Source organism: Zalophus californianus, chromosome 7 (assembly GCF_009762305.2).
Source record: "Zalophus californianus isolate mZalCal1 chromosome 7, mZalCal1.pri.v2, whole genome shotgun sequence".
Taxonomy (NCBI): Eukaryota; Metazoa; Chordata; class Mammalia; order Carnivora; family Otariidae; genus Zalophus; species Zalophus californianus.
This window is the reverse complement of record NC_045601.1, coordinates 94,842,679-94,867,675: the sequence shown is the minus strand read 5'-3', so window position 1 is coordinate 94,867,675 and position 24,997 is coordinate 94,842,679. Positions and strand designations below refer to the sequence as shown.

Sequence of the window (24,997 nt, the reverse complement as noted above, 5' to 3'; positions counted from 1 at the left end):
TACATACCTCAATATCATAAAAGCCATCTACGAAAAACCTACAGCGAATATCCTTCTCAATGGGGAAAAGCTGAGAGCTTTTCCCCTAAGGTCAGGAACGCGGCAGGGATGTCCACTATCACCACTACTATTCAACATAGTATTAGAAGTCCTAGCCACAGCAATCAGACAACAAAAAGAAATCAAAGGCATCCAAATCAGCAAAGAGGAAGTCAAACTCTCACTCTTTGCAGATGATATGATACTGTATGTGGAAAGCCCAAAAGACTCCACCCCAAAACTGCTAGAACTCATACAGGAATTCAGTCAAGTAGCAGGCTATAAAATCAATGCACAGAAATCAGTGGCATTCCTATACACCAACAACAAGACAGAAGAGAGACAAATCAAGGAGTCGATCCCATTTACAATTGCACCCAAAACCATAAGATACCTAGGAATAAATTTAACCAAAGAGGCAAAGGATCTGTACTCAGAAAACTATAAAATACTCATGAAAGAAATTGAAGAAGACACAAAGAAATGGAAAAACGTTCCATGCTCATGGATTGGGAGAACCAACATTGTGAAGATGTCAATGCTACCTAGAGCAATCTACACATTCAATGCAATCCCCATCAAAATACCATCCACTTTTTTCAAAGAAATGGAACAAATAATCCTAAAATTTGTATGGAACCAGAAGAGACCCCGAATAGCCAGAGGAATATTGAAAAAGAAAAGGAACGTTCAAACAAAAGCAAAGCAAAGATCACAATTCCGCACTTCCAGCTCTACTACAAAGCTGTCATCATCAAGACACTATGGTACTGGCACAAAAACAGACACATAGATCAATGGAACAGAATCGAGAGCCCAGAAATGGACCCTCAACTCTATGGTCAACTTATCTTTGACAAAGCAGGAAAGAATGTCCAATGGAAAAAAGACAGTCTCTTCAACAAATGGTGTTGGGAAAATTGGACAGCCACATGCAGAAGAATGAAACTGGACCATTTCCTTACACCACACACAAAAATAGACTCCAAATGGTTGAAAGACCTAAACGTGAGACAGGAGTCCATCCAAATCCTAAAGGAGAACACAGGCAGCAACCTCTTCGACCTCAGCCGCAGCAACTTCTTCCTAGAAACATCGCCAAAGGCACGGGAAGCCAGGGCAAAAATGAACGATTGGGATTTCATCAAGATAAAAAGCTTCTGCACAGCAAAAGAAACAGTCAACAAAACCAAAAGACAACCGACAGAATGGGAGAAAATATTTGCAAATGACATATCAGATAAAGGGCTGGTATCCAAAATCTATAAAGAACTTATCAAACTCAACACCCAAAGAACAAATAATCCAATCAGGAAATGGGCAGAAGACATGAACAGACATTTTTCCAGAGAAGACATCCAAATGGCCAACAGGCACATGAAAAAGTGCTCAACATTGCTCGGCATTAGGGAAATCCAAATCAAAACCTCAATGAGATACCACCTCACACCCGTCAGAATGGCTAAAATTAACAAGTCAGGGAACGACAGATGTTGGCGGGGATGTGGAGAAAGGGGAACCCTCCTACACTGTTGGTGGGAATGCAAACTGGTGCAACCACTCTGGAAAACAGTATGGAGGTTCCTCAAACAGTTGAAATTAGAGCTACCGTTCGATCCAGCAATTGCACTACTGGGTATTTACCACAAAGATACAAATGTAGGGACCTGTAGGGGTACGTTCACCCCAATGTTTATAGCAGCAATGTCCACAATAGCCAAACTGTGGAAAGAGCCAAGATGTCCATCGACAGATGAATGGATAAAGAAGATGTGGTATATATACACAATGGAATATTATGCAGCCATCAAAAGGAATGAGATCTTGCCATTTGCAACGACGTGGATGGAACTGGAGGGTGTTATGCTGAGTGAAATAAGTCAATCAGAGAAAGACAGGTATCATATTACCTCACTGATATGAGGAATTCTTAATCTCAGGAAACAAACTGAGTGTTACTGGAGTGGTTGGGGGTGGGAGGGATGGGGTGGCTGGGTGATAGACATTGGGGAGGGTACGTGCTACGGTGAGCGCTGTGAATTGTGCAAGACTGTTGAATCACAGATCTGTACTTCTGAAACAAATAACGCAACATATTTTAAGAAAAAAGAAAAAGAAGAAGATAGCAGGAGAGGAAGAATGAAGGGGAGTAAGTCAGAGGGGGAGACGAACCATGAGAGATGATGGACTCTGAAAAACAAACTGAGGGTTCTAGAGGGGAGGAGGGTAGGGGGATGGGTTAGCCTGGTGATGGGTATTAAAGAGGGCACATTCTGCATGGAGCACTGGGTGTTATGAACAAACAATGAATCATGGAACACTACATCAAAAACTAATGATGTAATATATGGTGATTAACATAACAATAAAAAATTTAAAATAAAATAAAATAAAATAAAAAGATGCTAACACAGCCTAAAAATAAAACCTGATAAACTCAAGAGAAGCAACTATAGACCAAACTAACATATGAAGATAAACAGATCCCAAATAAAATCTTACAAAAACTATAGCAGTGAGTTAAAATACTAATATCCCAAGATTAAATAAAGCTTATTCCAATAATTAGAGGCTGACTCAACAATAGGAAAGTGATGTCCCCTGGACTAAGTCCGAACTATGAGCCATAGTGAAAGATTTCCCAAAGTAACTGAGGATCTCCACAGATTTGCTGAAGAATTTGATACAGTCGTTCAAACTTAACAACCAGGTTTCTCAGACTTCTGCTAATTCACATGCTTGTTGTTGAAGGGCAAGCCCACCACTGGATGAAAGTAACTGAGATGATCTGAAAAATCTCTGGAACTGCAGATAGGAAGCCAATCCCCTGCCTTGTTATAGGATCAGGCTCTGGCAATTGCTAAGCAATTTCAGCTGGCAATCCTAGGGCTTTCTCAAAACTTGTTCACTGGAATAAAAGTCAATGAGCCCTTGCATCAGCAGCAGCATCATCATCATTATTATAACTATTGTTTTTAAGGAAATTGTTTTCAAGAAAAATTCCGGCCTTCCTATGGATGTCGAATCCACTCAAGTAGTCTTCAATTCAGCATGTTCATAAATATGCTGAAACAGGACATTCCCCTTCTAGTTAAAAGGACCAGGATGGAATAGCAAACCATGTTCACTCCAGCTTTAATTGATTTAGCAAATCACCTCACCCACACCCTAGATGATTCAACTAAAAGGAAGACCACTAAAATCCTTAATCTTCAGCTCCAACGAATACAGAACCCTAAATAAAACCAAACCCCTCCTGGTCTTTGTCATTACTGCAAAAAGCCAGGACACTGGAAAAAGGATTGTTATAAAACTCAAGCATGGCAGGCGCCTTCAGCCCTCTATCCAGCCTTTCCAATGCCCTTCCAATGACAGGACTCCTAGAAACTACAGGGGCTTTTCCCGATCCTTTCTCTTACCCAGCTTGGAGAAACAACTCTCCAAATTGAGAATGAATCTTTTTTTAAATATTTTATTTTATTTAAGTTTATTTAAGTAATCTCTACACCCAACACAGGGCTTGAACTCACGACCCCCAGATCAAGAGTCACATGCTCCTCTAACTGAGCCAGCCAGGCGTCCCCAGTTTGGGAATGAATCTTATCAATGCCAGAGCTACACTCTAGGCGCTCAACCTCACTGTTATTAAATAGCTCAACAGCCCCTGCCTCTGAGTACTGACACGGAACTCTTAGAGGAATATCATGCCAGAATTTCTTCCTCCTGAAAGGGGGAAATAATTCTAGAATTTGATAGCAACCAAAATAGCCAAGCAGCTGAATCAAATGACCCTTCAACATCTTTTGTTTGTTCCATCTCTGACAACACTGGACCTAATTTTAAAGATATTGGACATTTGTCCCTATTGGATCAGCCATAAATCATCAAGCCCACAATAGATTATAAGGCACAAGGCCTCATTGTCCTCTGCACTAATATCCCTTGTCACCCAACTGTTCCAAATCCCCATACTTTGTCTCCATCCCCACTAAAATCAAATTTTTCACTGTGATTAATTTATATACGCCTCTTTTACTATCCCCATGGATAAGGCCAGCCAGTATCTCTTTGCCTTTATTTGGGGGGAGAAGAAGCCCTTCTTATTTCTCCCAAATTTAAAGGCTGACTTAGATGCTGAGACCTCTTCACGAGAAGACAACATCTACCTGTTAAAATTTTCAACCTTAAAGGGATGCAAAGTCTCCGATGAACAACTGCAGTTTGTTCAAACTCAGGTTTGATATTTGTGGCACGTGACCTCAGAATAAGGGCTACACTTAATCATAGCATCATGAACTTCCCCAAACCCAAAATGAAGAAAAAAACAACCCTGCCCCTATTATTTGGTAAGAACAGGATGACTTAGCCCATAAAACCCTAAAGGACAGCATGATAAATCCCCCTGCCCCTGGGGCGTCTGGGTGGCTCAGTTGTTAAGCGTCTGCCTTTGGTTCAGGTCATGAGCCCAGGGTCCTGGGATTGAGCCCCGCATTGAGCCCCGCATCGAGCCCCGCATCGAGCCCCGCATCAGGCTCCCGGCTCAGCGGGAAGCCTGTTCTCTCTCTCCCACTCCCTCTGTTTGTGTTCCCTCTCTTGGACTCTGAAAAACAAACTGAGGGTTCTAGAGGGGAGGGGAGGGGAGGGGAGGGGAGGGGAGGGGAGGGGAGGGGAGGGGAGGGGGGTGGGGGGATGGGTTAGCCTGGTGATGGGTATTAAAGAGGGCACGTTCTGCGTGGAGCACTGGGTGTTATGCACAAACAATGACTCATGGAACACTACATCAAAAACTAATGATGTAATGTATGGTGATTAACATAACAATAAAAAATTTAAAGAAAAAAACTGCAAAATAAATAAATAAATAAAATAAAATCTTTAAAAAACAAAAATCCCCCTGCCCTTGGACATCAACTTTCTTCTTTTCCCTCCTAAAAATCCTGTCACCCTTCTTCCCTCTTTTGCCGATAATACTCATGACTGCCTGACTCTGTGACAGATCACCTCCTGATAATGCTGACTTTTCATGGCTCACCAAAAGTTCTTATTTAAAAAATGAAAATGGTAATTTTCAATTACTGCAATGCCTTTTGAAGTAGGTATGCCTTTGGAGTAGCTCAGGACTTTGGAATACTATGGAGACAGTGAGGCTCCCTCGCTTCCAATGGGGACAAAGTTCAAAATGGCCTTTATGTCCAGAAATTATTAGCTATTATCAAGGTCCCTGGGCATTCCAAACTTGATTCTCTGGAGGCTAAAGGAAACAATCTCATAGATATTTCCACAAAGAACACTGCTCTCAAAGGAATCAATAACCAAATCTCTCTCTCATGGTCTAAATCTCTCTGTCATGCTCTCCCAAATGATAATCTAGAAGAATTGACTAGAGATGTCCAAAAATCAGCCCAGAGAAGGAAAAACAACATTGGAAATCCAATAACTCTTGGTTTGATAAAAAAGAAAATTCTGGCTTGGGCCAAATAATAACCCAGGCCCATCAGAAACTCTAAAATTTCCATTACTGACTACTGAACATCATCGGATCATTGGTCTACTGATAAAATGATCATCTTTATGAACTAGTACTGGTGGGGAAATATAAGGCCACAAAGAGTGCAGACTTTGCTTGCCCCACCTGCCGGAAATACAATTCAAGAAAACCTCTCTTCACTGTTCCTGCACACTTTAAATTGCCCAATAAGCCATTTGAGGTTTGGCAGATGGATTTTATATATCTTCCCCTGTCTCGTGGATATAAACATATGTTGGCAATGGTTTCTGTGTTTTCCTTCCTGGGGAACACCCCTCAAACTTCATAACCAGGGAACTCACTTCACCAGTCAAGTGCTTCAACAAGCCTGTGCTATTTGGCCAGTCTCACCTTAACCGGCAATCTTCAGGGTTAGTGGAACACATTATTAAGACTCAACTGGCAAAATCTGTATGCTAGCCAAAAGCACTGCCATTAGTCCTTCTGAATGTCAGGTCTACACTTCTTGGAACCTATAAACTCTCACCTCTTGAGATAATAACAGGATGCCCAATGCACTTGGGTCATGCTTCTTTCGATCCATAGCTGGTTAAAGAGGATACATTTCAGTATTGTAAAGGCCTATTTGTTTCTATTGAGAATAACTATGCTTTAGTAGAACATCTCTCCAAAGCATATTTCCAGGAGACAAAGACCTTAAACATCACAGATTGCAGCCTGGAGATTTCATCTACTGAAAAAGATATCTCCACAAAGACTCTTTTTAACCATGTTCGAAAGGAACCAACCCTTGTGTCACTAAGCCCCAAGGAAAAGACTCTGGGATCCCCATGTCACATCTAAAGAAAGCGCCAAACCCTGACTGGACCTGCACACCAACTGGTGACCTGAAAATAAAGATTTCCAGGAATTGAAGCCAATGACAGCTGAAGGAGATGAGACCACTTTCCCAAGATGAGTGGATGAAGCCTGTATACTTTTTTCTCACTATTGCATCTTACTATATTCTTCCCTCTCTTAGTGCAATCTATCACAAAACAGGGAAACCTTTTTGACTGTTGGATCTGCCACCAGGAACTCCGATCTATTCACGATGTTAGAGAGCCCTTGGTATTCAATCTGTTCCCTCCCATCTAAGGCAAAGGTAAACAAGCTAACTCCTCTTTGCGAGGCTTTCAGAAAAGACTCCTTTAAGCTGGAATGGTTCCCTGCAGAATGTCTGCTCCTCATCTTGTTCTGTATTATCATTTGTTTTAAGATTTTATATATTTATTTGAGCAAGAGAGAGAGAGTGCACAAGCCAGGGGACAGGCAGAGGGAGAGGGAGAAGCAGACTCCCCGCTGAGCAGGGAGCCCCACGTGGGGCTCCATCCCAGGACCCTGAGATCATGATCCGAGCCAAAGGCAGACGCTTAACCAACTGAGCCACCCAGGCGCCCTCTGTATTATCATTTTTAAGCTTTATACCTGTTGTCTGTCAAGCTTTTGTAGAAATGACATGCCCAAAAGGGTGATGTTAGCTTAGCGCTTCAAGATGGTCTCCAATGCTTAAGATACAAACCTCAGACGAGAAATGCCTGAGCATTCTCCCTTCTACCCTTCCTTGTTACTCAAATGTGACCTCAATGGTTTCAACCTGCACACTTTCCTTCCAACTGAGACATGACAGACAAGAAAGGTCCTTCCTGGCACTAAGGGATGAAATCACTTTAGTGTATGAAACCTCTAAATAAAAAGTCCTAGCTCTTGATTAGCAATGCTTTCAAGCAAAGATCTTGATCAAAGGGGGGAAATGTGAAAATAATTTAACGAAACCTCATTAAAAAGGAGTTGAGAAACCCTGAAAGGAGAGTTCTTGGGCACTACCACCCACCTTAAGAAGCATACCTCACACACCCCTTATTTAACCTATCCCAGCAGGAAGAAGGAAAATCTCCTTGCCTAGCAACAGCCCAGCCAATGAGAAACTGCCACATTCAGCCACCAAGAAGCCGTAACAGCCCCTTCAGCTTCCTCCCTTGCAAGCCACTCTAAAGCAAGCCCCTCTCTCCTGTTCTCCAGACTTGCTATGGTTTGTTTGTCCTGAACTGCCATTCTCTGCTATTCTCAAATAAGTTTATTTTGCTGGTAAAATAGCTGGCTCTTTTTTTCTAAGGTCAACACGCTTAAACAAGAAAATCTGAGAGAATGACTGATATAATTTGTTTCATCTCAGCTTTGGTCATCTTAGGTTTTTACTAATATCCTTTTGTGGTGGAGGAAATCTGGTGAAAGCAATAAATTAAACATATCTAGAGAGTGAGACATTTTTAGCACTGAATGTACAAAATCCTCTTTTCTAGTTTTTAAATATTTTAATTTAATGTTTTATTTTAATTTAACCATCAGAAGTACAAGCTACTTCCACAGTACAAGAAAGATCTCTCTCATTTTGTACCCTAAAGTGTTCCTAAATAACTTCTCATTCATAGTATAAAAAAATTTTTTTTAATAAAAAGGTAAGCAGGGGTGCCTGGGTGGCTCAGTCATTGAGCGTCTGCCTTCGGCTCAGGTCATGATCCCAGGGTCCAGGGATCGAGCCCCACATCGGGCTCCCTGCTCAGCAGGAAGCCTGCTTCTCCCTCTCCCACTCCCCCTGCTTGCGTTCCCTCTCTCGCTGTGTCGCTCTCTGATAAATAAATAAAATCTTAAAAACAAACAAAAAAAAAGGGTAAGCTAACAGGAGAGTCTATGTTCTTGCATGATGGAAAGGGACTTGATTCTGCTTACACCTTTTGTGGTTGGAACACCTCCAAAAAAGGAATAGGAAGAGTGTTACTTTCTCATCTAGACTCTGAAGAGACTGGTAAAACCAGCAGTCCCGAGTCAAAGTTCACCCTACCCTTCTCAGAGATGGCAAAAAAGGAGACACTGACCTTCACAGGATGTCTAAGGTGGGGGCTGGGAAGGGGTGAGGTGCAAAGCCTAGGACAGAGAAACAAGAGGAGAAAACTCCTCTCTTTAGGATGTAGACAGACCAAGAAAAAAAAAAAGAGATAAAGAATAAAAGAGAAAGGCCTGGGCCAAGAGGTCGGGCCCGACCCTTGACAGAGCCCTGGCACCCCCAGAGTTTTGGGGCATTCAGCTAAACCCTACACTGCTAGAGCTTTTACTGGGATCCAGTGTGCATTTATTTTAAGTAAAGGCAGCAGCAATGGTCTCCACATTGGGTACCTTTTGGAAAGGAGGCACATCTCTCTGGGAAGGACACTCCAGCTGGAGAAACCATAAGATACATTCTCCTCAGTTTCTATCCTCCACCCACATTCCCTACTCTCTAAAGGAAGACAGAAACCAACTCTGTGGGATAGGAATGAAGGTACTCATACCGATTTACAGGTAAGAATCAGCCTGCTAATGGGGCGCCTGGGTGGCTCAGTTGGTGAAGCGACTGCCTTCGGCTCAGGTCATGATCCTGGACTCCCTGGGTCGAGTCCCGCATTGGGCTCGCTGCTCAGCAGGGAGTCTGCTTCTCCCTCTGACCCTTCCCCCCCTCTCATGCTCTCTCTCTCTCATTCTCTCTCTCAAATAAATAAAAAGTCTTTAAAAAAAAAAAAATCAGCCTGCTCATATCATAGTTGATAAAACCAAATTGTCTTACCAAAAGAAATAACACTTCTGAGGTAAGGTTATAAAATCAGCAAATTTATACTGTCAATGTCAAACATTTTTTCCTTATTTTGGGGTAATGTCAAACTCTTTAAAATGATTGATTTTAACTATTAATACAATTCAATAATAAGCACAGATATATAGGTAAATTTTCTCCAAAACTGCCCCACTGTCCCTACACAATTCAGCACACTAAGAACGAAGAGAAAACTAAAACCTTACTCTCTACGTAGAGAGTACAGAATAAAAAGTACATTAATGCATTAAGGTGCACTTTGGGCAGGTAGCATCAGTGGAACAGTAAAATAAGGATAACAATATTTCTATGTGCCTGAATAATTTTTGTGGCTAAAATGGGTCCAAAGAATTCTAAATCCTCCCGTTGTCATCCGAACACAGATTGCCAATTAAAATTTTTCTAGCAGCTCAAGATGGGAAAACATTCAAGCTAAACACAATCCCATGCTCTATATTTATACTTTCCAGGTGGAGACACCATGGAAGGAGCTTTAATTTCCCTCAAACCCCTCAACTTAATTGTCTGCTTTCAGGTCATCTCCTCTCCCTACAGAGATATTTTTAGCATCTCTTATTATTCCCATTCATTGTCTTATCTCTACTATCATCATTTCCTGAAGCAGGACAGAATTTCCTGATGCAGGAAAAACAAACACAAGCGTCCTGATACAAAAGGTGGATTATTATAAAGCTACTAGAGAATTTTAGACTTTCATAGCCTTGAAAACTGTCTTTCTGATATACATCTTCTGAGTAAACACATTTAGAAAGGTGTGTTGCCAGAAAAGCATCTGCACTATAAACATAAATCAAATATAAATTAAATTCACTCTGAATGAAAACATTATGTTTACTTTCATGCAGTGTCAGTGGATTATTCAAAACCCACCTTTTAGGGGCGCCTGGGTGGCTCAGTCGTTAAGCGTCTGCCTTGGGCTCAGGTCATGATCCCAGGGTCCTGGGATCAAGCCACACATCGGGCTCCTTGCTCAGCAGGGAGCCTGCTTCTCCCTCTCCCACTCCCCCTGCTTGTGTTCCCTCTCTCACTGTGTCTCTCTCTGTCAAATAAATAAATAAAATCTTTACAAAAAAAAAAAAAAACACCTTTTAGCATTTGGCACATGGTACTGAAGTCCCTTTAGAGTCCATTTAGCCATTTGTCATTCATCTTTCTTCTTCTCCACTTTTACTTGGGTTTTATTTATTAAATAACTCAACCAATATTTTTTGAGGCCTCCTATGTGTGCAGCACTGTACTAAGCACTGAAAACAAAAATGAAGACCCAACGCACCGTCAGGAACAACACAGACTTAAAAGCAAGTGATGCAATGAAGGGAACATGAAGTATGCTCAGGAAACATCATGGAGGAGGTGGTCTGTTCATGGCGGTGGGAGGGGGTGCTCCACTGTAAGAAAAGCCAGGGTCACCACTTCAAAAATGAGTGAGGATTCAACAAGGTCAAGGGCAAGAGAAGGCCCACTGGCCAGAAAGAGGAGGATGCATAAAAGCACTGAAGATAATTGATGAGTTAGGGGGCTAGAAATGAGATCAGAAATTTGAACGAGGCATTCTTCCAGTTTTCCTTTACTTCCTCCAAGGTGGTTGGTGACCCTGATGTTCTGGGGCGGTTTTTAAAAGAAGGCTGGAGGCCCCCTCAGGGGGTGGAAAGCTTATTAAACCTGCTTGACTGAGTCGGTGGAAGGATACACTCTCCTCAACCTAGTACAGTTATGCCTCGCCTCAGATGTAAGTGTACTTGGAGAACAGAAGACCAGGGGACACAAAACATAAAGTACCAGGACCCGAGATCCTGTCATGACCATATTCATGATTCCACCATTAAAATGCAAATATGTGACACATGCAAGGTCATATATCCAAAACTGTATCAGTTCAGAGTAGGTAATCTCAGCAGGGACTGGCATCAGAATAGGATGGAAAAGAGAAGATAAGAGGGAGAATTACCGAAAGACGTTAAGTAGGATAGTTATGGGATTAAAAGGCATCAGAGATACACTGCCTACTTCAGTTTGGTTTGGACCACCTTTCCTCAACTAGCCTAGCTAATGCAGCATCAAACATTTTTTGAGTCGTTCCGGATTCATTTAATAAAATAATCTCCCACTATATGATACCAAACTAGCACCAGACCCAGAAAATCTTATAAAGGGGATGCCACCAAACTTTAAGGAGCAAAAACCAGATAAAACAACAGAAACCTGGAAAGGCTGATGTAAAACACTATTTGAACTGTTCCAGAGTTTAGAAAAAATATGGGAAACCCAAAAATGTTATGAAGCAAATAACACCACTGAAATTGAACCCTGACACAGATTACCCCAAAAGAGAAAACTTCAGACCAATCTCATGAATAAAGATCAATGCAAAAATCATAATGAAAATATCAGCAGCCCATTTAAAGAACACATGATGAAGGGGGATTTATTTTTTTTAAGACTTTACTTATTTGAGAGAGACAGAGATAGTGAGAGAGAGCATGAGTGGGGAGGAGAGGGAGAAGAAGGCTCCCTGCTGAGCAGAGAGCCCCACTCAAGGCTCAACCCCAGGATCCCGGGATCATGACCTGAGCAGAAGGCAGACGCTTAACGATTGAGCCACCCAGGTGCCCTGAAGGGAGATTTTTTTTTTTACTTTTTTATATTTAACTTTTTTTATTAATATATAATGTATTATTTGTTTCAGGGGTACAGGTCTGTGATTCATCAGTCTTATACAATTCACAGCGCTCACCATAGCACATACCCTCCCCAATGTCTGTCACCCAGCCACCCCATCCCTCCCACCCTCCTCCGCTCCAGCAACCCTCAGTTTGTTTCCTGAGATTAAGAGTCTCTTATGGTTGGGAGTCAGTATCTATTTTTTTTTTCATTTTTTAATTAACATATAATGTATTATTTGTTTCAGGAGTACAGGTCTGTGATTCATCAGTCTTACACAATTCACAGCACTCACCATAGTACATACCCTCCCCAATGTCCATCACCCAGCCACCCCATCCCTCCCACCCCCCCACCACTCCAGCAACCCTCAGTTTGTTTCCTGAGATTAAGAGTTTGTCTCCCTCTCCGGTTTGTCTTGTTTCATTTTTCCCTCCCTTCCCCTATGATCCTCTGTCTTGTTTCTCAAATTCCTTTTTTTTTATTTTTTTATTGTTATGTTAATCACCATATATTACATCATTAGTTTTTGGTGCAGTGTTCCATGATTCATTGTTTGTTCATAACACCCAGTGCTCCATGCAGAACGTGCCCTCCTCAATACCCATCACCAGGCTAACCCATCCCTCTACCCTCCTCCCCTCTAGAACCCTCAGTTTGTTTTTCAGAGTCCATCATCTCTCATGGTTCGTCTCCCCCTCTGACATACTCCCCCTTTCTTCCTCTCCTGTTATCTTCTTCTTTTTCTTCTTTCTTAAAATATGTTGCATTATTTGTTTCAGAAGTACAGATCTGTGATTCAACAGTCTTGCACAATTCACAGCACTCACTGTAGCACATACCCTCCCCAATGTCTATCACCCAGCCACCCCATCCCTCCCACCCCCCACCACTCCAGCAACCCTCAGTTTGTTCCTGAGATTAAGAATTCCTCATATCAGTGAGATCATATGATACTTGTCTTTCTCTGATTGACTTATTTCACTTAGCATAATACCCTCTAGTTCCATCCACGCCGTTGCAAATGGCAAGATTTCAATTTTTGATGGCTGCATAATATTCCATTGTGTATATATACCACATCTTCTTCATCCATTCATCTATTGATGGACATCTAGGCTCTTTCCATAGTTTGGTTATTGTGGACATTGCTGCTATAAACATTGGGGTGCATGTGCCCTGAAGGGTGATTTATTACAGAAATTCAAGAGTCCAGTGTTAGAAAAATCCATTATTGTATTTCATAGGTCTAAAAAGAAAGCTCACACAATCATCCTCATTAGCACAGAAAAAGCACTGGGGGAAATTTTTCAGAAAACAATCTGGATCAAAACATTCAGTAACATAAGAATAGATGAGTCATAGACTGTGTCCCTTCAGGAAAGCCGAAAGCTCATCAGCTCATCAGAATGCTCAGCGGAGAGGATTTAATAAAAGGAATTGGTGAAACAGGTGTTGGAGGGCTGGAACAGAAAATGAGGAGACTGAGGTAACCTTGAGATAATAAATGCAGCTACCACCTATAAGCTGGGGCTGGGGGCTGGAAGAAGTTAGGTTACAAGAATGTGGTAGCTCAAAGGAGAGGCAGCAGAAAGCACACTGCTCAGGTACTGTTAATTCCTCAGGAGCTCAGGGGAGGAAAGTGCCTCTAGGTTGAGACTCACACCTCTGTGGAGAGACCACTGCCTGGCTTCTGCTGGTACCTATGAGGGGAAGTGATGAGGCTGGTTCTGACATTCTAGAGAAAAACTGGAGGCTGAGGTAAGATACCTTTACTGGGGCACCTCTGACAGGAACAGCAAGAGAGAAGTGCTTCTCCCTCCTTCCACCTTCCAGACTCCCTCTAGTGCCCCCTATTGACAGATCCCAACAGGAATCAGCTGTCAAAGGCATCTGGGAGACAGAGTCTGCAGAGTCCCAGGCCCGACTCGAGAGGTTATCATATATAAAAGCAAGGTGAAGCTGAGAGAACAGAAAATAAATAAATAACCAGCAGGCGCCTGGGTGGCTCAGTCGTTTAAGCGTCTGCCTTTGGCTCAGGTCATGATCCCAGAGTCTGGGGATCAAGTCCCACTTCGGGCTCCCTGCTCGGCAGAGAGCCTGCTTCTCCCTCTGCCCTTCACCCCACTTGTGCTCTCTTTCTCTCAAATAAATAAGTAAAATCTTTTAATAAATAAATAAATAACCAACCAGCATAGATGGCAAGTTCTAAAACATAATAAAATGTTTTTATGTCAACCTGAAACCCAGCTTATGCTTATCAGGGAAATACCAAAGACATTCTCAGTAAAGTCAGGCACCAGAAAAGGATACCTACTCTTATTATTTAACATTTTGCTGGATGTCCTAGCCAATACAAACATACAAATGAAAGAAATAAAAAATGTACAATAGGAAGGGAAGATGTACAATAATCTCTACTAGCAGATGATATGTTTTCGGTTTTAAGATTTTATTTATTTATTTGAGAGAGAGAGAATGAGAGATAGAGAGCACGAGAGGGGGAAGGGTCAGAGGGAGGGAGCCCGATGTGGGACTCGATCCTGGGACTCCAGGATCATGACCTGAGCCGAAGGCAGTTGCTTAACCAACTGAGCCACCCAGGCGCCCTAAGATTTTATTTTTAAGTAATCTCTAAACCTATGTGAGGCTCCTACTTACAGCCCCGAGATCAAGAGTCACATGCTCTACGGACTGAGCCAACCAGGTGCCCCCAGATGATGTTTTGTATACCTGGAAAGCCCAAGAGATTCCACTGAAAAGTACTACAAACTTTAAAATAAGTAAGTTAGCAGATTACAAGGTTAAGATAATGAAACCAGTAGTTTCCATATGTAGAAACTACAAACAGAAGATATAATGAAAAAAAAGACCCACTTTTAATCACAACCAAAAAGATAAAATCTAGAAATAATCTTAATAAGACGTGGAAGAAATACATGAAAAAGATTCTTCCACAAAAGAGTTTAAAATAGAAAAGCATACCAATTATTAGATAGGAAAACTTGAAATCATAAAGATTCAGTTCTCTTTTAACAAAATTCACACTTAACATGGTCTCAATAAAAATACTAATTTTTAAATTAGAATTAGACAGTTTGATTCTAATAACCATATGAAAGAGAAAAATAATAGTAGCCAAGCAAAAGAGCCCCCAATAAGAGAAGACATATTATGAAGCCTCAGTAATTAAAACAGACCATTATGGAGGGCCACCATTTATCAAAATTGAAATACATAAACCTTTGACCCCATAATTCTCCTTTTGGGAGTTCATCTTACAGGTAACATTTGCACACATGTGAAATGACTACAGTTTTACATTTAAGCATTGTCTGTAATAAAAAATTAGAAAATTCCCGAATGTCACCAATAGTGAGATGGATAACTAAATTATATTTTGTATCCAACAAGATACTAGGCACCTATAAAAAGTAGAGTGCTCTCTATAGAAAGCTCTCCAAGTTATATTAAGTGAATAAAACAAGATGCAGAACAGTGTATATAGTATGTTGTTATGCATATCAGGAAGAAGAAATACAAAATATATTTTTATTTCCTTATGAAAAGAAAAATAATAATGAAAGGATTCACAAGAAACTAAGAACAGTGGTTACCTAAGATTTCCTTAAATATAAGGAATAAGAATGGCATAAAGAATTCTCACTGATATATTTTATAGGTTTTAATTTCTGAATCATGTGAATGTTTACCTATGCAAAAACTAAACTAAAATTAAAATAAATAGGCAATAACAGCAAATACTGCCTAACTAAATCTTTTAATTTCTACAGAGAAGAGATACCAGCGTACATAAAGTTTTTCCTGTTACCTTTTTCCACTCCCCCAATCCCATTACTAAAATCTCATGTGCAGAGTCAAAAAAAACAAACAAATAATGACAAACCCAATTTACCCTTTGATTCTATGCACAAGTATAGTGACTCTCAGGAAAATGCAGGTGTAGCCAAAGAAGAGGAAAAAAAGGGAAACATAAACACTAACTTCAATGAATGAAAAATTTCTTTTCAGATCATACATCACTGTGAGATAAAGGAAAGAGAGAGAGTTCCACAAAGGTAAGGGTAGGTCTTACTCAACTTGATTTTATTCCATTTAAGCCTCTGACAGAAGGGCCTCTCTCAGTCAGTTGGGTTCACTCTTCTACTAAGACTAAGCCCTTCAGAATCAATGGCCCAGAGTAAGGGGCATTCCAGGCTCTGGTGGTTCCTGCGTAGATGAGGAAAACAGGGAAGGAAAGTGGTGATATTCTGTAGAACCTCTGGCCGCATCTTGTAAATCTCAATACCAAGCCCAGGGGCCTATGCCATAGCCTGGTTTTGCAGGGCCCTGACTTTGCGATCTATTAAAGTAGTTGCAGCAAAGGTATTATTAGATTCTAGCGGCTAGAAGGATTTAAAGCAACAGTTAACAACAGTGAAGAGGCAGCTTCAAAGAAACCCAGGCATATCTTCCTTGCCTTTTACAGGTGGCCCCTCCTCTGTACCAAATGTTTTCATGAAAGCACAAAAGAAATAAAATGTGCAGAAGTCACATGAGACACTTAGGTTTCAGTCCCAGAAACCAAAATATAAGATAAAAAATCCTGTTATAAAAAAATAACACTAAATCTTAAAAATCCTTAATTATAGCTCCCGTTTTGTACACAGTCTCAAAAGACAGAGTTCCAGACTTCCATACATGTTCCTTGCTTTTGCTTTCTTTCCATATGTAACAAAAAGACTATAGATGGGCTTAAAATCAGTGAGCATCCATTTGAGGGTAAGAATCAACTCTTGACTCATGTGATGATTTTTTATATCTTTGCCTAAAGTTCATTAGCTGTATGAGACCTAATTTCCTTATCACTATCATTAGTAGTCATTGTCCCAATGTTCGTTCATTTGTACAAAAAGACACAAAAAAGGCAAGAAAAAATACCCAAATAATTGCAAATGCTGAACAAGGACAGTAATGTTGCTGAAACTGGTTATAGGCAGGCAGCTCTCTAAATATTCCTTTGTCCTGATTGAATGACACAATCTAAAATCCTGGCATGAAAACCTGTTTAGAGATGGCATTAATATACAATATGAAAGGGAAGGTTATACACACAGTCCAGTCAGAAATCTGCAAAGGCAAAGCAAGCCCTTCTATTGTGGAATTCAAATTTCAGACACTTCCTGCTGTTTCCTTGTCAGTCTTTTATAACCTGGAATGAATTAAGTTGAAGTGATTATCCTCTAATTATATCTAGCTGCATTCTTCAGTATGGAAATGATATCCTGATGGGAAATGAGGGTAGAAGTTTAGGGAAGAAAAGCAAAAGGAATTTTAGAAGGTGAGGGGAATTTAGGGTAGGGCAGGCCTAGGAAATACCCTGAAGAAAGTGTTCTGGGAAGCCAAGAAACCGGCATGACAGCAGTGGGCACCTAGAGGAGCAGAAGAAGGGGAAAGAGGGAAGAGGGAAAACAGCAGAACCAAATTTCAACTACTCTGCATTTTCTCAAATATGCCCTACTGACTCCAATTATTTTACCCACTTAAGCCCATTCATCCATTCATCAAATATTTACCAAACATCAAATATTCAACAAATAGTGACTAAGGAACCATTCTGTGCCACATCCCACACAAGACTATGGAGAAAAGATAGAAGTTGCAGCTAACCTTGAACCACACGGGTTTGAACTGCGTAGGTCCACTTACACAAATATATTTTTTTAAGATTTTATTTATTTATTTGAGAGAGAGAGTACACACGAGCCAGGGTGGGGGCAGGTAGAGGGAGAAGGAGAAGCAGACTCCCCAATGAGCAGGGAGCTCCATGCAGGACTGGATCCCAGGACCCTGAGATCATGACCTGAGCCGAAGGCAGACGCTTAACCAACTGAACAGGTGCCCCACAAAGATTTTTTTTTTAAGTTTTTATTTAAATTCCAGTTAGTTCACATACAGTGTAATATTACTTTCAGGTGTACAATATAGTGATTCAACACTTCCATACAACACGCAGTGTTCATCACAACACTTCTTAATCTCCATCACCTATTTAACCCAACTTCCCACCACCCCTCTAGTAACCATCAGTTTGTTCTCTATAGTTAAGAGTCTGGGTTTGTTTTGTTTGTTTGTTTGTTTGTTTGTTTGTTTTTAGAGAGGGAGGGGGTGAAGAGGCAGAGGGACAGAGAGAATCTTAAGCTGGCTCCACGCCCAGCATGGAGCCCAACGAGGAGCTCAGTCTCATGACCCTGAAATCATGACCTGAGCCCAAATCAAGAGTTGGACACTTAACCAAATGAGCCACCCAGGTGCCCCAAGAGTCTCTTTCTTGATTTGCTTCCCTCCCTTTTTTCCCTTTGCTTGTTTTGTTTCTTAAATTCTACATATGATTAAAATCATATGGTATTTGTCTTTCTCTGACTTATTACTCTCTAGCTCCATCTATGTTGTTGCAAATGGCAAGATTTCATTCTTTTTTATGACTAAGTAATATTCCTGTGTGTGTGTGTGTGTGTGTGTGTGTGTGTGTGTGTGTGTGTGTGTGTACACACCACATCTTCTGTATCCATCCATTAATTAATGGACACTTGGGCTCTTTCCATAATTTGCCTATTATAGATAAAGCTACTATAAACACTGGGATGCATGTATCCCTTTGAATTAGTATTTTTATATGCTTTGAGTAAACACCTAGTAGTTCAACTGCTGGATCATGGGGTAGTTCTATTATTTATTGAGGAACGCCCATACTGTCTTCCAGAATGGCTGCACCAATTTGCATTCCTACCAACATTGCAAGAGGGTTCCCCTTTCTCCACATCCTTGCCAACACCTGTTTTCTTGTGTTGTTGATTTTAGCCATTCTGACAGGTCACACAGATTTTTTTTTGATAAATACTGTACTCTAAATGTATTTTATCTTCCTTGAATTTTTTTTCTTTCTTTTTTTTAACTAGGCAAAACTTTTATTAACCTTGTTTCAAACTTTATTCCCAGGCTTCTCCAGCTTAATTAGCTGCAAAGAATAAATTGTATATAAGTAAAAACTGAAAAGAGCTACAGTGTCTGAGGCCTTGGGTTTAAAAATATTAGAGATCTAGATTTTACCAGATCCATGAACAAAATTTTTTAAAGCAGTCATAATATAAAATAGCAGCTCCCAGTAGCTTCTCCAAGTTTTATCTTCTTCAGAAGTAGACTCAATTCAGTTTGCTTCATCCTTGGAAGCTTCATCAAAATTCTCCACAAGATCTGAAGCTTCATCATCATCCTCCTCTCCAGTAGCAAGTGTTGCTTTTCTGTCCACAAATTGTGTGGGCCGAGATTCAGCCAGTCTCCTTCAACTAGTCAGAGTGTCTGCACCAAGTTGGTTTAAGATACTGGGTAACATTTCTGTCAGCTGCTTTGTCTCAGCATGGCCTGTAATGGTGAAAGTGTTCACCCGCAGGGATGCCTGAACTTTAGGTTAAAATGGATCACTGTTCTTGGTTTGTGAACATATTCACTTCTTTGATACTAGAGATACTGTTTACACCCAACTTCTTTAAGGAGAACTGAAGTTTCTGATCATCTGCTGGAGCCGTTCTATGAACCATCTTCTTTTGGTGAGCGGTTCCTTTCCCACCCATGTGCACTTGTGCTTGCAGTTTGGCAAGTTTCTCCCAGTTCATAATAGTTGCTTTCATCTTGTTTGAGTGGAAATGGGGGACGGGGGTTGACGCTCAGGGGTTCTCAGACAGACCAGCTGAGATTAGGTGCACACATGCGGGGACGCAAGATGGTAGCTAAAGGGAGGCCAGAAGTTCTTCCTTGAATTTTCTTAATAACATTTTCTTTTCTGTAGCTTATGTTACTGTAAGGATACAGTATGTAACACATATAACATAAAAAATATTGATCTACTATTTATGTTCTCAGTAAGGCTTCCAGTCAACACTAGGCTATTGGTAGTTAAGTTTTGGGGGAAGTCAAAAATTATGCATGGATTTTCAACTGGGGGGGGTGGTCAGTGCCCCTAACCCCTGCATTGTTCAAGAGTCAACTGTACATAGTCCCTGCCCTGGGAAGACGGATGTGTAAATCCCCATGTCTGGTGCCCTCATCCAGTCCCAGAGAGGAAAATGTTTGAGAGGATTAAGGGAGGATTGTGAGATAAAGGAAGGAAAGAAGAGGTGTTTAATCTTTGTTTTTAAGTATGAGTAGGAGTTTGCCACACATACACACATACACAAGAAAAAGAGTAGAGGAAATCCAGCACTGGCAGTAATAGGAAAACAAAGGGGGACAGAGTGAACATTGAACGACTAAGCCTTGTTTGAGTTTAGGTAATGTATGGGTTAGAGGTAGGGTGGAGCTAAGACTGAGGAAGGGTATACTAATTCTGTAAGCAATGCCATTAAGAAAGGAGGGGAAGATCAGATCTGATTATGGATAGTTAATTCTGCCAACAATACAATAAAAGGTAAACTGCAAGCCAAAGCCAAGAAGACTGGATAACAGACTATTTTAAGAGCCAGTTCCTATACTGTCTCTGGCTTATGAGCTTTATATTTCTCACCATTACGTTTTATTTCATTAGAGACTACTCTTCTTTTGTGCTATTACCCTCACCAAGTGACTGTACAATTTATCCCCCAAACAGGTGCGTTTTTAAGAGCGAATGGGAGCACTAATCAGACAGGATGTTAAAACAATAGGCATAAACTCAAACTCGCCCTGGGAAAGAAGGTGATAAAATCTTTCCATCACTGGGGGTTATTAACATAACCCATATTTTGATCCTAGAAAAATGACAACTCTTGACTTCCCATTTAGTTTTTGTTTTTTTAAATTACTTTTTGGTATGCTCTGAGTTTACAAATTCTAGCACGCTGGCGGTAAATGGTTCATCTCGGCAGGGGTCCAGTTTACTCATTTGTTAATCAACAGCCCACCAGTACATTTCACTGTGGCATATATATAGTCTCCATTATCAAAATGAAAAGATCATCCTCTTTGTGACTGTCCTGGGTCGTTGCCCTCTGCAACTGAGATGCCTCCAGGTTGGCCCTTCCAACTTCAGTTAACATGTACTCAGGAAACAAATTAATTTGAATATTAATCTTTTTTTAAAGATTTTATTTATTTATTCATTTGAGAGAGTGAGAATGAGAGAGAAAGAGAGCACATGAGAGGGGGGAGGGTCAGAGAGAGAAGTAGACGCCCCGCCAAGCAGGGAGCCCGACGTGGGACTCGATCCCGGGACCCCAGGATCATGATCTGAGCCGAAGGCAGTCGCTCAACCAACTGAGCCACCCAGGCACCCTGAATATTAATCTTAAAAAGCATAGTTAGGAAACTGTATTTTCTTATAGAAAAAATATTACATTCCAAAGCCAAATATTGATATCCACTAAGAGATTTTCCTACTGTTTCTTTGAACAATGTAGATAACAAAGAGTTATCTAAGTATATCTAAAAAGAATTTTTTTTTTTTAGTTTTCTGGATTACTCCCATACACTCTCCGTATCAGTTGGCAGTATCTCTCTGTTTTTCTAAGCTACACACACTAGTTCAGCTTTAATTAAAAAGCCTGTTGCCATAGTTTCTCAGAGAACAGCTCAAGGCATGTTTGAGTCCATTATTTTCTTGAGGTTTCTAGAGAAATTATAATGTAGCAGTAGCCAGCCAAAATTTCCTAATTTTACCTCCCATCCCGTACAGCTTATGATTCAGACATATAGCTAGATATTCTAAATATCTTAAGGGAATCTAAACAACTAGGAATGTTATTTAAAATGCAGCCTTTGGTTTCTTCTGTTCTGCCACATCCGTAATGTAACCAGCAAACAGCAGCTTCGTCAAAGAGCAGACCAAGAGGCAAGTCAGCCCCTCAGTCTGCATCTGACTGCATCTGTGGACAACACCAGCACATTTTTCTTTCTAATAATAATAATGGAGAAAATGCACTGTATTTACAAGTTATAATAATCATATTTTTTCATATTTTCTAATAACTCCAAAATGTAAATTCCAATATGCTTGAAAAAGGAGCTCTCAGAAAATAGATTAAATACTGGAAATTCACTTCTTTAAGAATTAAAAAGTGGAGCTCAGAGATCTTTATTGCTTAAAGCCAAAACTTGATTCCATCTGAATCCCACCCTGCTTTCAGATGGCAATTCTATCTTTAAGTCCCAGAGAGCAAGCTCGAAGGTTACTGTGAGCTTTCAAGGTTAAAGAATGTGAATTAACATTGATCCCTATGAACCTTAGGAAAGGCAAATGCCAGTGCAGTTTGTTCTGACTCGGCCCCACTTTACTGCTGCTAGAGAGCTATAAGCATGGACTGGGCAGGTAAAAGGACCAGGGCTGGAATTTCAGCTCTGGGAACAACCTCTGTCTGACCTTGGGCAAGTGATGATTAAATGAGAAAGGACATAGGTGAAGACAGGAGAGCTCTCAAAAAATGGCAGCTATTATTATTTCCCCATAACTAGGTCATCTCCAGGGTAGGATATGGGACAGGATGAGATCTCACTATTTCCAGAAGAGCCTAAAATCACCCTGCTTCCTTTGACTATCAATTTAAGAGCTACTTGATTACTGATTTTTTTCAACTCAAGTATTACACAAATCATCTGACTTCCTCATTCTCTATCGCTAACCTTCCTTTTATTCTTTTTTTTTCTGTACAAGACGAAGAGAGTCTAAAAAGTATTTGAAAGATAGTAGGGCCATATTTCCAATCAGGAGAATAGAGAAATCAAAGATTCCCTATGCATGTTAGATTTATACGTATTTGCTAATGAAAAAATGCATGGTAAATGAATGAGGTCTCCATTCTGTCATAGCTATGTGTTCCTTTATCTTTCAACCGATAGGTTTGTATATTTTAAAAAATCACATATATTATTTTCACTGATTCTCAGAACATCCTGTAAAAAGATAGAATAGGTATTGCTATTTCTGGTTTATCAAAGGAGAAAGTGAGCCTCATCAATATTAAGTGACTTATCCAAGTTAAGCTAAAGAACAGGACTTGACTTCAGGTCTTTTAACAACTAAGTCAGGATTATTTCCACTCTACCCCTTGACCTCTCATGCAGCCCTATCACTGCAGCAAGGTAAAGGCAAGCTGAGAAACATTGCCCCAGGGAGTTTTTGTAACCCCACATATTCCCTGAAGATGTACTTCTTCACTATTAAACAAACTTGGAACACATCAACCTCTATGCTGCAGTAAAAGATCTGAGCTAGAATTTCCAGTTGTGGACTATGGATTGGGAACAACTTTACGAATTAGTGTTTCTCCAAGTATTACCAGTCATAATAGAAAGTTATCTACAACATCTCTCACCTGAACCATAGTGAGAACTAAAGCTCAACTCGCCCTGCCAAAGGCATTACCCAGCACAAATTTTCACCTGGTACAGATTTTCAAAAATGATGCCAATCCTAACTAGACAAGGATATCTGGGCATCTTACTGCAGGATTTTTTTTTAATTTTATTTTATTATGTTATGTTAATCACCATACATTACATCATTCGTTTTTGATGTAGTGTTCCATGATTCATTGTTTGCGTATAACACCCAGTTACTGCAGGATTTCTTAACTGGGGTTTATCTCTGCATTAAGAGGGCCTCCTCTGCACTTGAAAGTATGTGCAAATGTGTATGTCTATGTACCCCTAATATTTCTAGAGAGATAACCATAGATTTCATCAGATTCTCACAATGTCTCCCAAAGCTTGAGATCCCATAGGAGGACTTCAGAACAGTAGAAATAGACCTCATTATTATAAATTAATTTTTTAAACTTTTTAAAGTTTCTATTTGTATTGCAATTTTCTGTTATACTGCATCACTTTTAAAACGTTAGACAACTTCCATAGCACATACCCTGCTATGGTGAGCGCTGTGAATTGTGTAAGACTGTTGAATCACAGACCTGTACCTCTGAAACAAATCATACATTATATGTTAAAAAAAAAAAAGAAGAAGAAGAAGATAGCAGGAGGGGAAGAATGAAGGGGGGGAAATTGGAGGGGGAGACAAACCATGAGAGACTATGGACTCGAGAAACAAACTGAGGGTTCTAGAGGGGAGGGGGTGGGGGGATGGGTTGGCCTGGTGATGGGTATTAAAGAGGGCAGGTATTGAATGGAGCACTGGGTGTTATACGCAAACAATGAACCATGGAGCACTACATCAAAAACTAATGATGTAATGTATGGTGATTAACATAACATAATAAAATTAAATTTAAAAAAAGCTAGATAATTTCACCAAATCTTCCCATATATATATTTGGAATTCCTTTGGGACGGCGCTATGGCAGCTTTTAAAAAAGAGGCAGTCACACTCTGTATCAATCTGAATTGCTTGAAAATGCCTGCTTCCCCCTCCATGCAGCTCACTGCAGAGTAGGTAGTGGCAGGAATTTACTTATTTAATGTTTGTTAATGATTCTCCAGAGTTGTTCAGTTAGTTATTTAAAGCTTGTTAATGGTCTACTGCCTAATTCTTAATGTGAGAGTTCTTTTCTCTTTGTAAGTAACATCAGTAACAGGATAAAATGTATACTGTTTTCTCCAAAATCTGTAGGTAGTTCTTTAATCCCAGTCTATTTAGTTTTCAGAAATTAGAAGGAAATCCAGACTACCCATCAAACTGGAGAATAATGAGATTGATCAGAAAAGAAAAGAAAACTTTTCCAAATGAAAACATATTAAAGTTAGGTTACTAAAAGCATAATGATGAAATAAATGGAATCTTCAATGTTACATGAGTTATATGTAGCAATACACCTCTCTACCAGCATCATGTGAGATGGCAAAATGCTACAAGATTTTTTAAAACATAAATAAATAAAAAGAGAAAAGCAATGGGCTTAAGGTGGAGGGAGGATAGACTACTTAAAAACAGATCATGGTGGGCCGCCTAGATGGCTCAGTTGGTTGAGCATCCAACTCTTGGTTTCAGCTCACATCGTGACATCATGGGTTAAGGGATCAAGCCCCGAGTTGGCCTCTGCACTCAACAAGGATTCTGCTTGAAGATTCTTTCCTTCTCCCCCTCTCCCTACTCTCCCTCCCCCCTTAAAATAAATAAATAAAATCTTAAAAAAAAATAA

At 40.3% G+C, this 24,997-nt stretch overlaps 1 protein-coding gene and 1 pseudogene across 16 annotated transcripts in view; both read right to left on the bottom strand.

The window, feature by feature from the left end:
- The window catches only part of DST (dystonin), a 486,661-nt gene that overhangs the window by 441,740 nt on the left and 19,924 nt on the right, over positions 1-24,997 (bottom strand). The gene's annotated exons all lie outside the window — the stretch shown is intronic.
- LOC113926467 lies at positions 19,084-19,564 on the bottom strand (annotated as a pseudogene).